Source organism: Sus scrofa, chromosome Y, assembly GCF_000003025.6.
Source record: "Sus scrofa isolate TJ Tabasco breed Duroc chromosome Y, Sscrofa11.1, whole genome shotgun sequence".
NCBI lineage: Eukaryota > Metazoa > Chordata > Mammalia > Artiodactyla > Suidae > Sus > Sus scrofa.
Window position 1 is genome coordinate 3465290 of NC_010462.3, and position 12734 is coordinate 3478023.

At 46.1% G+C, this 12734-nt stretch overlaps 1 long non-coding RNA gene across 2 annotated transcripts in view; it reads left to right on the forward strand.

Moving 5' to 3' along the window:
* The window catches only part of LOC102165752, a 334775-nt gene that overhangs the window by 96264 nt on the left and 225777 nt on the right, over nt 1-12734 (forward strand). The window lies entirely within an intron of this gene.

The following is a 12734-nucleotide window of genomic DNA, read 5'->3' on the forward strand; positions in this document are numbered from 1 at the left end:
GCCATTTGCAGCAACATGGATGGAACTAGAGAATCTCATCCTGAGTGAAATGAGCCAGAAAGACAAAGACAAATACCATATGATATCACTTATAACTGGAATCTAATATCCAGCACAAATGAACATCTCCTCAGAAGAGAAAATCATGGACTTGGAGAAGAGACTTGTGGCTGCCTGATGGGAGGGGGAGGGAGTGGGAGGGATCGGGAGCTTGGGCTTATCAGACACAACCTAGAATAGATTTACAAGGAGATCCTGCTGAATAGCATTGAGAACTCTGTCTAGATACTCACGTTGCAACAGAAGAAAGGGTGGGGGAAAAATGTAATTGTAATGTATACATGTAAGGATAACCTGACCCCCTTGCTGTACAGTGGGAAAATTAAAAAAAATAATAATAAAAAAAATTTAAAAAAAGGTGACTGATTGAGAAAATGTTGGGAAAAGTCACCTGCACCCCCCCCCACCCCCGTGCTGGCAGGGCTGCGCTCAGAGGCGGTTGGAGAGTCAGGGCCAGGATGGGTGGAAAAGATGGGCGTTTTGGCCAGACCACGAGGCTCCTCCTGGTGTGGGTGTCGTCTCAGTTCAGGTCCTCAGGAGTAGAGTGGGACAAGACCCCCGTGACCCACAACTCCAGACGGTACACCTGCCTACCCTCGTCTGCAGCACGTTTGCACACAGGACTTCTTTTGAGCCTGATCTGAAAAAATAAATTTAAGGAAAACCTATATATACTCTAAAGCGATCGATTAACATTTTGGAAGAAGGTTCTTTCTGAGCTAGATCATTCTTTCAATTCCTCATTAAGCTTGAATTTTGAGAGCATCTGACATTAACTGTATGTGAAATGAAGTTTGCACAAAATTAAATGTGTACATATGTGTGTCTATGTGATACACACACACACGTGTATCGTGGTAGCAGTTTTTATGGAGATACTACCGATAGTCCTAAACTATGTCAGCTGAGTATATTCCATAACAGTTGATTATTGGAATTGTTACACGGTAGGAGGAAACAGAAGAAAACAGATATGTGAGCTGAGCAAAGTCGGGGGTTAGGAATACGACGTGTTTCCTTTCTAGCTGTGAGAATCTGATCCCGTTTTAACTCTGCAAGCATCCGTTCCCTTATCTGGACATCTGAAGAGTAGAATATATACAGAGGCTTAGAGATTTAGACGTTATTCAGTAAGTGCTCCCTTACTTTATTCCTATCTATTATCTGTCTATCTATCCATCATTTATCTATCAGCTCTCTATCAGGTATGTAGCTATCATCTATCTAGTGTTTACGCATTTATCATCTGTCCATGTCTCTCTGTACTGGGTAGGTATTTATGGCTCAGGCATCTCTGAGGATTCAGTATGTAACAGAGGCACAGTCCTGCAGCAGTGTCAGCTGGAGAGTAATTTATGGCTTCAGCAATTACTTAATGAGTATTAACTTCTGCAAAGCTCCCAGCAGAAGTCACTAAATATCACCCCGGATTATCAAAGAATTTGGATGCCCATTTCCTGAACATACCCATCCAGCAAGCAGTCCGGATTTTGTCCCTGGTCCCTCGGGGTTCTCTTTACATCAAGAGATTTTCTTTGTGAACAAGATGAGCCTGAGTGGAAGCAGGCACAGGCGTTACGAAAAAGAAGGCATCACACTGTTTTTCAAGGGAAACCCATGCTTGAAACCGAGCCGTGCACATGAGGGAAACCACTGTGCTTCAGAGGATTTTTTTTTTTTTTTCCTCAGTAAACCCAGCCTTTGTTTTCTTGGTGTTGGTGTTGTATTTCACATTTGTTGAGCAGTGTTGGCCCTCAGCAGCATCCGAAAGCCCTGCTGTTGGTAAAGATATCTGAGAGCAAAAATGTTTCTTAGGCGTTTCTATCTCTAGGGAGCCCAAGGTTGCTGCTAAATTCATCTCAAGCCCAACTTGGGAGGTGGGGGGAGGTTTTTTTAACCTTGATGCCCTGATCTCCAAGTGAAGGCCTTGCCCACACCGTCTCTGGGCCTGTCAAGAGGGAGCGTAGCTTTTATTCCTCATTGGAGGGAGTAGCAAATGTACGACGAAGGGCCAGGGATGGAGGAGGCTTGTGACAAGGCGTGGACGGCAGAGCGCAAAGACGGCTTCTGCTTAATGAGCTTCGGCCGCCTTTGCGGGGGAGGGGGGGGTTGCTGCTCACGGCCAGTGTCTCGTCAGGGCCGCCTGGCCTCTAGGGAATGCGTCTTAGGTTTGAAAAACGTCAGTATTAAGGAGACATGACATTCCCCAGGTAGCTTATAATTCAAGCCGGTTTGATCCATGAGATGGTTGTGCATTCTTTGATGGAGTCCATGGGGGAAAGAGATGATAAAAATCAGAACTGGCCTCACTCACATTTAGTGTACACAACTACTTTCATGGGGGGGGGAGTCCTGCATTTGGTTCAATGTGTTGCATTTCGACTATTACCATGAAGGGGTAAAATATTAACCCATGGTAATGCAGTCATTTTCTCCTATTAGCAGGAGAGCATTCTGAGAAAATGCAAAACCACTTTTCTTCTTATATGCACCTCATGCTGGGGGTTGGAAAACTACAGCCTCTGGGCCAGATCTGTTTTGTAAATAAAGTTTTATTGGAAGACAGCCATGGCCACTCCCGGGTGAGCCGTCTCTGGCTGCTCTTGTCATACAACATAAGAGTTGAGCTGTGGAAAAGATGCTTTGGCCAACAGAGCCTACATGATTCCTTAGCTAATGCTGTTCCGAAAAGTTTGCTGACCATCTAAAGGGCCCTCATTCTATCAAGTCTCCAGTTCAGTGTCTCATCTGTGCATTTCTTAGCAGAATCTCACCCAGCATCTCTTTACCAAAATATCGTCTCCTAGCCACATGGGGCCAGAGAGTCCTGGAAATGTGGCTGGCATGACTCAAGAATGGAGTTTTCAATTTTATTTAGTTTTAATTGATTTCAGTGGCTACATATGCCTACTGGCTGCTTCTTGGCTGCATGAAAGAGTTCTTGGGTTGCATCATAAACCTAGGAAAGAAGAAATCTGGCTAGCTCTGGTCACACTGTGATATTCCTTCTGTTTTTGCTTAGATATTTAATATGTATTTATTTTATATTCTGCATTGACAGTTTTTTTTTTTTTTTTTTTTCTTTTTGGCTACCCCATGGCATGTGGAGTTCCCAAGCCAGGGATCAGCTCCGAGCTGCAGTGATGACCTGCACCACAGCTGTGGTAATGCTGGATCATTAACCCACTGTGCCAGGCTGGGCATCAAACCTGCATCCCAGCACTCCAGAGATGCCTACAATCCCCTTGTGTCACAGCGGGAATTCCTGCATGGACTGTTTTGATATTTGGGGGGAGTGTTATGTCCTACTGTTTGATTGTAATGACTGTTACTCTTGGTGGGAGGAAATTATACATTTTGTCCTTTGGGGGGGGGCTGGGGGGGGAACCGTACCTGTGGCATATGGACGTTCTCAGGCCAGGGGTGGAATAGGAACTGCAGCTGCCAGCCTACACCACAGCCACAGCCATGCAGGATCCGAGCCGTGTCTGCAAGCTAGGCCACAGCTCACAGCAACGCCGGATCCTTAACCCACTGAGCGAGGCCGAGGATTGAACCTGCCTCCTCATGGATACTAGGTGGATTTGTTACTGCTGGACCACCGTGGGAACTCCCATTTTGTTATTTTTCATTGTAATGTTTTAAAATCTGTCTCTCTGGAATTTCTGTGAGGCTCGGGTTGAGGGTACTTTGCTCAGGAGAATTTATGTTTGCTACTGATGCCTTCAGACATTTCAGGACTGGGGTCTCTCTCAATAAAGTTTCTTCTTGGTGCTCTGCTCTGGTCGCTCAGAGAACCTTCTGGGTGTTCTGGGTTGGGGTCCGCTTGTCAGTTTTTCGTACGTGAAATCTCAGGGATGGTTGGTTTTGGTGGTTTCTTTGTGTTGTTGTTCTCACTGTTATTGTTGTTACACACCTTTCTGCAGAGCTGAGAGGGCACCTGCTCGTTAGCCTGGTCCCAAGCAGCACAGAGGACGTAGGCGTGCTGTGGGAGCCCATGTGTACCACATGCCATTCCCTGCCTCTGCCAGGGAAAAGGCGGGCGTTTTATCCATGCACCTAAAGTGGGTGCATTCTTGTGTCCTGAGCAGATGGCTCGTGGTGAGACGGTCTTACAGTTTCCCCTGGAGTTTACCGGTATTCGGAAAGGACAGACTAGTTCACAGACAGTTTACTCGGCGGGGTCAAGGTCGTAAGGGTCTTTGAACCATCAGACTGTGAAATCTATAAACTCGATGTGGTTGTGGTGAAGGACCAGATACGGAGATGGCAGGAAAAGCTCGTGCTCCTTTTAGAGACTGTTGCGGGGCATAAGCTCATATTCCGAATACGTTAAAAGTCGGTCATGTGGGTCTAGGACACATTCACCATCCTCTACCCTGGCAGCTGTTCTCTGATCACATGGCAGTGTTGGTAGAATAAAGACCGACCTGGCTTTTCCATACAAAGCGAGTCTTCCGAAAGCTAAGTCTTGGGCAGTGGAAACGTTGTATCACCCGCAAGCTTAGAAAGGGAGCACATAGTTATCTTTTTGCTTGCATGCCTCAAGCCAGGATCTGGATGGAAATTTTATGCAGTGACCTATGTGCCCGGGGAGACGCTTTTCTCCTATTAAGCACCGAAGTCAAGTGACAACATGAGTATATTTGGTCCTGGGAAATTCGCTAAATTGCAGACGCATTACATGGATGGAAAAATGTCTGTTTCCATCATCTTTTAGTATTCTTGGTGAACACTAACTGAGGAACCATAGACCAACCTGAAAGTGGTTTTTTTTTTTAAATTTTTTTTTTTTTTATTTGTGCATCTTCCTCTCTCTGCCTGTCCTGAATCAACAGTGATTAGCTGACTGATCCGCAAAGCAGGGCTGGGAACCAGTTTCCCCTAGACGCATGGCTTTGCGGTTCCCTGTTCCCAGGTCTGATACCCACATATGAATACTTGTTACAACTTTCCCAAAGTGCTTCTTGTTATTAGACAAGTCAGGGAGACACTAGCATAGGGAATTCACTCTCCATTAACCACACACACAGAGTTCATGTTGTGGCTCAGAGAAAACGAATCTGACTAGCATCCATAAGGATGCAGGTTCGCTCAGTGGGTTAAGGATCTGGCGTTGCCATGAGCTGTGGTGCAGGCTCGAATCTGCATTGCTGTGGCTGTGGTGTAGGCCAGTGGCTACAGCTCTGATTTGACCCCTATCCTGGGAACTTCCATATGCCGCGGATGTGGCCCTAAAAAGACAAAACAGGGAGTTCCTGTCGTGGTGCAGTGGTTAACGAATCCGACTAGGAATCATGAGGTTGCGGGTTCAATCCCTGCCCTTGCTCAGTGGGTTAAGGATCTGGCATTGCCGTGAGCTGTGGTGTAGGTTGCAGACGCGGCTCGGATCCCGCATTGCTGTGGCTCTGGCATAGGCCCGTAGCTACAGCTCCAATTAGACCCCTAGCCTGGGAACCTCCATATGCCGTGGGAGCGGCCCAAGAAATGGCAAAAAGACAAAAAAAAAAAGAAAGAAAAGAAATCACTGTGGGAGCAGGCATAGTGCCTGATCGGTTAAGTTGTGGACATATAAAACTGCAGTTTGAGACAGAAATTATGGCTGTTAAGACAATTCAGTGAGCTGTCTGTGTGGGTCCACTCGGGTAAAAGCTGAGGAACTGCTTATGGTCAGACAACAGCAATGAATCTTCATCTGTCGGGAGTGTGAGTTGGTGATGCCAGCAGGTGATGGACCTGGGCAGATTGTTTACATCCATCAGCTGAGGTTGGGCGAGACAGAAAAACCCTGGCACTTTGGAGGGAGCTTCAGAAGAGTGAAAACCAGCACAGGTGTCTGCAGTATTTAATTCTGCCTAGGTAAAATAGGTGACAGTGGCGTTCCCCTTGTGGCTCAGTGGGTTAAGACCCCAACATAGCCTCTGCGAGGTTCGATTCCTGGCCTCGCTCAGTGGGTTAAGGATACGATGTTGCTTCAAGCTTCAGTTAGGTTGCAGACGTGGCACAACCTATGTTGTGGCCCTGTGAGACCCCAAGCAGAGGAAGCTGGAAGGTTGTGGTGATGTGTCAGGCAGCAAAAGAAAACTGATGGGTTCCTAAAAGTACATGAAACTTCACCATCAAAAAAAAAAAAAAAAAAAAAAAGATCAAGTCAAAACAAAGGAGCGTGTTCAGTTGTGCTGTAAGAAATGACTCCCGGAGTTCCTGTTGTGGCTCAGTAGTAAAGAACCCAACTAGTATCCATGAGGATGTGGGTTCGATCCCTGTCCTCACTCAGTGGGTTAAGGATCCCGCGTTGCCGTGAGCTGCGGTGTAGGTCGCAGACACAGCTGGGCTCAGGTGTTGCTATGGCATAAGTCGCAGACACAGCTCGGATCTGGTGTTGCTGTGGCTATGGTGTAGATCAGCAGCTGTAGCGCTGATTCGACCCGTAGCCTGGTAACCTCCATATGTGATGGGTACAGCCCTAAAAAGCAAAAAAAAAAAAAAAGATTTGGGTAGTTCCCTGGTGGTGCAGTGGGTTAAGGATCTGGCATTGTCACTGCTATGGCTCGGGCCTGGTTTGATTCCTGGCTCCAGGACTTCCTCATGCCATGCATGGCCAAAAAGAGAGCAGTTGTGTGTGCAAGAGAGATTTGGGTTTATATTTTTATATCTTCACACAGAGAAACTATCCCTCAGTGGGAACTTCTGATTTCCATCACTCCCACCCCCACCCTGATCCCACAAAAGAGTCCTGATCCGCCATAGCCTTGTCCGTTGTAGCACGTGCCCGCCTTCTCTCCAGTTGTTCCAACTCCTTAGCTGGATCAGTTCTGAGGCCCCTGTTGGTCTTGAAGTCACAGAATGTGGAGCTGACTTGCCCCTGAATCTGTACTTGAGCACAGTGAGCCCCGAGAAGGTCAATGCCCTTTCAAGCTCCACCAACTGCATGGCGGTCTGGCCAGGACCAGGACAGGCTCTGAACTGTCCACGCATAACACCACCTACCAGGAGGTAAGGGGAAAGAAACCTGGGAGGCAGGAAGGAATAGAACTTTGTATCAATTGCATATGGGCCGATCCCAGTGTTGGGCACATGTAACATCCGCTGAAATGCATTTATTTAGGAGGCAGTCCATACACATCGACTAGAACAGACTGCCAGCTGGTTGTATGTTTCTCATGACGGGTGACGTATTTTTGGTTTTTAACAATGAATTTATGCTTATATTTGAAGAGGCAAACATATATTAATGTTTTACAATGTAGCATTGAAGGAAGAAGCATATGTAAAAATGACAAGTAAAAACTTTAAAACAGTAGCGTAACACTAACAGGAAAGGATTATTTATGGTCAAGAAAGAAGGAGAAGATACTCGGTACACAAGGACTCCGTGCCCACACGAGTGCAAATGATAGTCCGTGATGAAAGTGTTAAGTATAGATGAGGCAAACAAAAATAATTTAGGGTTTCACCGTAAAAGCGTGGACGGAGATGTGCCAGGCTCCCCTTTCAGCCAGGTCAGCCTCACTTGTCATCGCCCTGCGCGGCGTATTTATATTTGCCGCTCCCCGCAGGGTGGTTTCTGTGGATGCGTCATACCTCTTGCCTCAGTGTCCTCAGGGAGGCAGTGTCCCATCTCAGATGAAAATTAAAACGCTCCCTCACTCCTCACTCCTGCCCTCCGGTGTGGAAGCATCCTTAGCGTCACAGGAGGGCATATTTCGTTAGGAGCACATAAAAGCCTTACACATTGTATCTAAACGTTTGGCAACGATCGATCACGTTCAGAACACCCCTCGCTGTCGAGCTGGACAAGCGGAACTCTCACAGGGGGGAGAACACGAGGTCTGCTGCACATTAAGAAGCTGTCTCTCCCCCACTGCCACTTGCATTTGGGCAGCCGATCTCTGTTTTGCACCTGCCTCTTCCCCACTCTGCTTCCTAGGCTCCGTGAGTCTTGCGATGGCCAGCTGGCTGGTCGCTGTCCTTCCACGGCTCTGCTCTCTCTTTTTACACTGTGAATTGTTACTTTGCCATTGACCCGTCTCTGAACCCTCTCTGCTCTCCTCTCCTTTACTCTTTCTGTCTTTCAGTAGCAAAATCCTGTGATTTTTATCTCTTAGGGTCTTATTGGCTCTGGTCCTACTTTATCATCTCCCGCTCAGCCTGGGGACAACCCCCCACAACAGTCACCTTCCCTTTCTAACTCTTGGCTCCCCCGACTCTGATCCATCCCGAATATGCTAAGAATTACCTTTGTGGTGCTAAGTGTTTACAGTGCTTCTCACTACCTGTAAAGTCATCCTCCAGACTTCAGCTGGACACAGAGACTCTGCCGGCCTTAATCTGCCCTTCAGCCTCATTTCTCATCCTTCCTCCCCCGCTAGCAATAGCAGCCCCATAGAAGTCTGTCCATCCTCTAAGTACACCAGGCACCAACCCATTTGGGTGACTTTCTTCCAGCTCTGCGACACCATTCTGCCTGCTCAGACCTGGTTACTTCCCTGAGCTCTGCATCTCAGCTCTTCCTCTCCTTTTGTTTTTAACTGACTTACCACAGGGTCAGAATCTGCTGGTACCCTACCTCACTGTGTGTCTGCCTCACAGCCAGCCAGACTCCAAGTCTAAGTGCAGTATATTGGATATCATTGTAACCTACTTAATACTTGAGAAGATGCCTTGTACTTAGTAGCAGCTCGATAAAATGTTTCTACTGTTTGCTTTCGTTTCTGGGGTTTGTCCCAGAAAACACACACATTGTATCCCCGATCATCTTCTCCATCATAAGCTTCTGGCTGATGTTATCATGGCTTTCGCTAGTGATCCGTTTAACTGGGGAGCACCTGCCCTAGGAAACCAGTGTATCCTGAACTCAGCATCTGATAATGAATTCATATATTTTCTCCCACGTGAGTCAGTTCCATTTTAGTTTGGCTCCTTACAAAATAGGTTCCGTAAGTTCCCTGTGAAAATGCTGGCCCTGAGCCTGGGCAGTGATGAGAAATGTGGGGTCTGGGGTGCTTTTAGGACCCCGAGAGGTAGGGTCATGGGTCAGGATGTCATTGCTTCTCTGAACCAGGTCCACCCAAGGAGAAGCACGTCTAAATCTCCCACAGTCTTAGCGCCGCTGTGAGTGCACAGCAGGCTCTCGTTGTCCTGTTGATTCACCAGCAGCTAATGATGAGCAGTTGCATTTGAGACATTTGGTCTCAGGGTCAGAGAGTGCGACACACCAGTTTATTTTCCTAACAGAGGACCGTATGTTACCCTTCAAATTCTACCTGAGCTGATAAAGTACTTCTTTTCCAATGTCTAGTCGAGTTGGAGAGAGAACAGTTTTGATAGGATCTTTTTTTTTTTTTTTTTTTTTTTGGTGGCTGCATCCTCAGCATATGTAGGTTCCCAGGCTAGGGGTCAAATCAGAGTTGCAGCCATAAGCGTACACCACAGCCACAGCAATGCAGGATCTGAGCCACATCTGTGACCTACACCAAACCTCACAGCAACACCGGATCCTTAACCCACTGAGCAGGGCCAGAGATCAAACCACTTCCTCATGGATCCTAGTCAGATTTGTTTCTGCTGCACCGCAACAGGAACTCCTAGAGGGTCTGTCTTATAGATGTCACATGTGTAGAATCTGAGAAAAGATGGGCCAGTGAAGAATGAATTCAGTATTTGCCTGAGAAAAGCATCTACCACGTGTGAGGACCCTTTGAGGGGTAAGGAAACTTCCTGACATGAGAACACCCTTCTTATCTCATGCTCCGTCTTCCTAGTAAGCTTGTTTGTACATGGTGGTAAATAAATCATGGAATAAAAATGTGAGCAAGATTAATGTTGGATGAAAATAATCTCAGAGTTACATATAAATATATGTTTATATTTCATATCAAATATACATGAAACAAGGTAGGAGGTTTAGCTTATATCTAACTCCATGAAAACCATTAATCTGTAAAATTAAAAATTTAGTAATCCAGTAATGCATTATTAGTAACTGCCACCTATGTTTAAGCAAGTCACCTACAGCGAGTTCCCATTGCAGTGCAGCGGAAACAAATCTGACTAGTATCCATGAGGACACAGGTTCAATTCCTGGCCTTGCTCAGTGGGTTCAGGATCTGGTGTTGCCATGAGCTGTGGAGCAGGTTGCAGAGAAGGCTCAGATTTGGTGTTGCTGTGGCTGTGGTGTAGCCTGGAAACCTATTCGACCTCTAGCCTGGAAACTCCCGTATGCCATGGGTGCGGCCCTGAAAAGCAAGGAAGCAAGGAAGGAAGAAAGGAAAGAGAGAAGGAAAAGAAAAGAAAAAAGAAAAGAAATTCAGTTACAGAAATTCAATATTGTGGGTAGGTCAGCTACACCAAGATCCTGGGTCCACAGGTGGAATTATCTGCATTGCTGGATTTGAGGGCAGCCATTTAAGCTTTATAATTTTCCATCTTCAAACTTAGACTTCTAATTTAGAAAAACAATATATTGTCCATTTTCTCTTCATACAGAGAGAAAAAAAAACCAGTTACCTTTAAACTATTTCAGCACATAGAATTTGTTCCTTAAAACAAAAATGGAATGGAAGGTAATTCTGAAAGTGTTTCTTATGCGTTTTCTATACTTCATAGCAAGCTATCCCAGAGGTACTGGCTCAGAGCAACCACATCCCTGTCTGTGATCCAGGAGCTCAGACACTTAGGTGGGTGCACTGTGCACAGCCTCAAGCACTGCTGGGCTGTGTTCTCCCTGGGAGGCCCGAATGGGGAAGGATCTGCTTCTCAGAGCACGTAGGTCGTAGGCAGAACTCATTTCCTTGGAGCTGAATGAGCGAGGGCCCCGCCCCTTTGCTGGCTCCTGGCTGGAGGCCACCTTCACAACCTCCAGGGCGCCAGGCATTGTTCTCCGTCTCTGCCTCTCAGCATTTGCGTGTCATCCTGTGCCCTGTGCTGCCTGCAGGCTGAGAAGAGACTCTTTAGGACTCTAAGCAGACATTCTGCCAAGATGGAGTCTTCTCTAGAGTCATGGGGTCGATTCTGTGGTTGTCACCATGCTTTGGTTAGGAGCGTGGCACGGCTCTTGCCCATCCTGAAGAGGAGGGGTGCACGGGGCTTTAGCACCACGGAGGCCAGCTAGGAATTGTGCCTACAACACACACTGCTTCAGAAGACTCACTCCCCCACCCCAGGGGTGTGTGTGTGTGTGCGCATGTATAATTTACATATATTCAGATAAATACATAAGTTGTATGTTTTTGTCTAATATTTGTATTATCCTATTTTAAAAAATAATTTTTTAAAAAGCTAACAAAAGCCTTGACTCTGCTTTAAGCTTTTCAGCATATTAATATTTCCCTGATTACCTCTTTGAATTCTAACTGAATCTCATCAGTCCTCATCTTTCTCTTTTCCTTCTGGGAGCCCTGAATCAACTCTACTCTGTGTGTGTGTGTGTGTGTGTGTGTGTGTGTGTAGACCACATCTTTTTTTTTTAAAGATTTCTCAATTTGTCATTATAGCTAAGCTTTTTTTTTTAAGTTTTATTGAAGTATAGTTGATTTACAAAGGCGTGATAATCTCTGGGGTACACCATAGTGATTCAGATATGTGTATGCACACATCCATTCTCTTTCCGATTATTGTCCCACATAGATGATCACAGAATAGTGGGTAGAGCTCCCTGTGCTCGACAGCAGGTCCCCGTTGGCCAGTCCTTCCATAGATCTCAGTGTGCATGTGCCAGTCCCACACCTCCAGTCCATCCCTCTCCCTCCCACCTGTCCCCTTTGGTACCCATAAGTAAACTATCATACTGAGTGAATTTGTTAGACTGTGCAAGACAAACATTGTATGATATCACTTGTATGTGGAGTCTGCAAAAATGGATACAAATGAACTTACTTGCAGAACAGAAACAGACTCACAGACTTTGTAGCCTGCATCTTAAAAGATCATTATGGGATTACCTAGACGTTTTAACCACTTCAGGAAAGGGACATAAAAACACACTTACAGAACAACATCGAAAAAAAGCACTCTCCAAACACTTGCTAACTCAGATTACACCTGACATGTTCCTTACTCGATAAAAATTTTTGTCAGAGTTTAATTTAAAAGGGCTGATGATTCATCCTTCGTTACAGACGTTTCACAGGAATGGACTGCATTAATCTCAATGAAACCATGCAGGAGATGTTTTGTTTCAAGTTCACTGCATCCAGCCATAACAAAGCCATGGAAAATTCTTTCTTGGAACAGCTCCCCTCAGTCCGTCACTCCATTTATGGGTCCAGGCTTGTAGATGTGATTCAGACCTGATGAGAAATATGAAGTGATCTATGTTCGTTGGCCATGTTTTATACAATGTCCACGTGAAACGGAAGTAGGAATGTTTTATGTGTCTTATTCTGTGGCGCAGAATTAAATCCATTACCTCTGGGGCTACTTGTACCTTTTTATCAACATGTCAAGCGTTCCTTGGGCAGAGACTTTCCCCACCTCAAAACCCCTCCTCGCACCTTTCTCCTTGCTCATGTCTTACCTCCACTGCTCTCTGCCGGTTCCATTTTCACCTCCAGCTGCCGTTTCTTACTTTCTTCACGGATGCCTCTTCCTTCTCCACTCTGAAAATTCACCCGCAAATGGTCCTCGGTCTCCTCATCCTTCTGGGAGATGTCAGCCGCTTGTTCTGGGCTCTG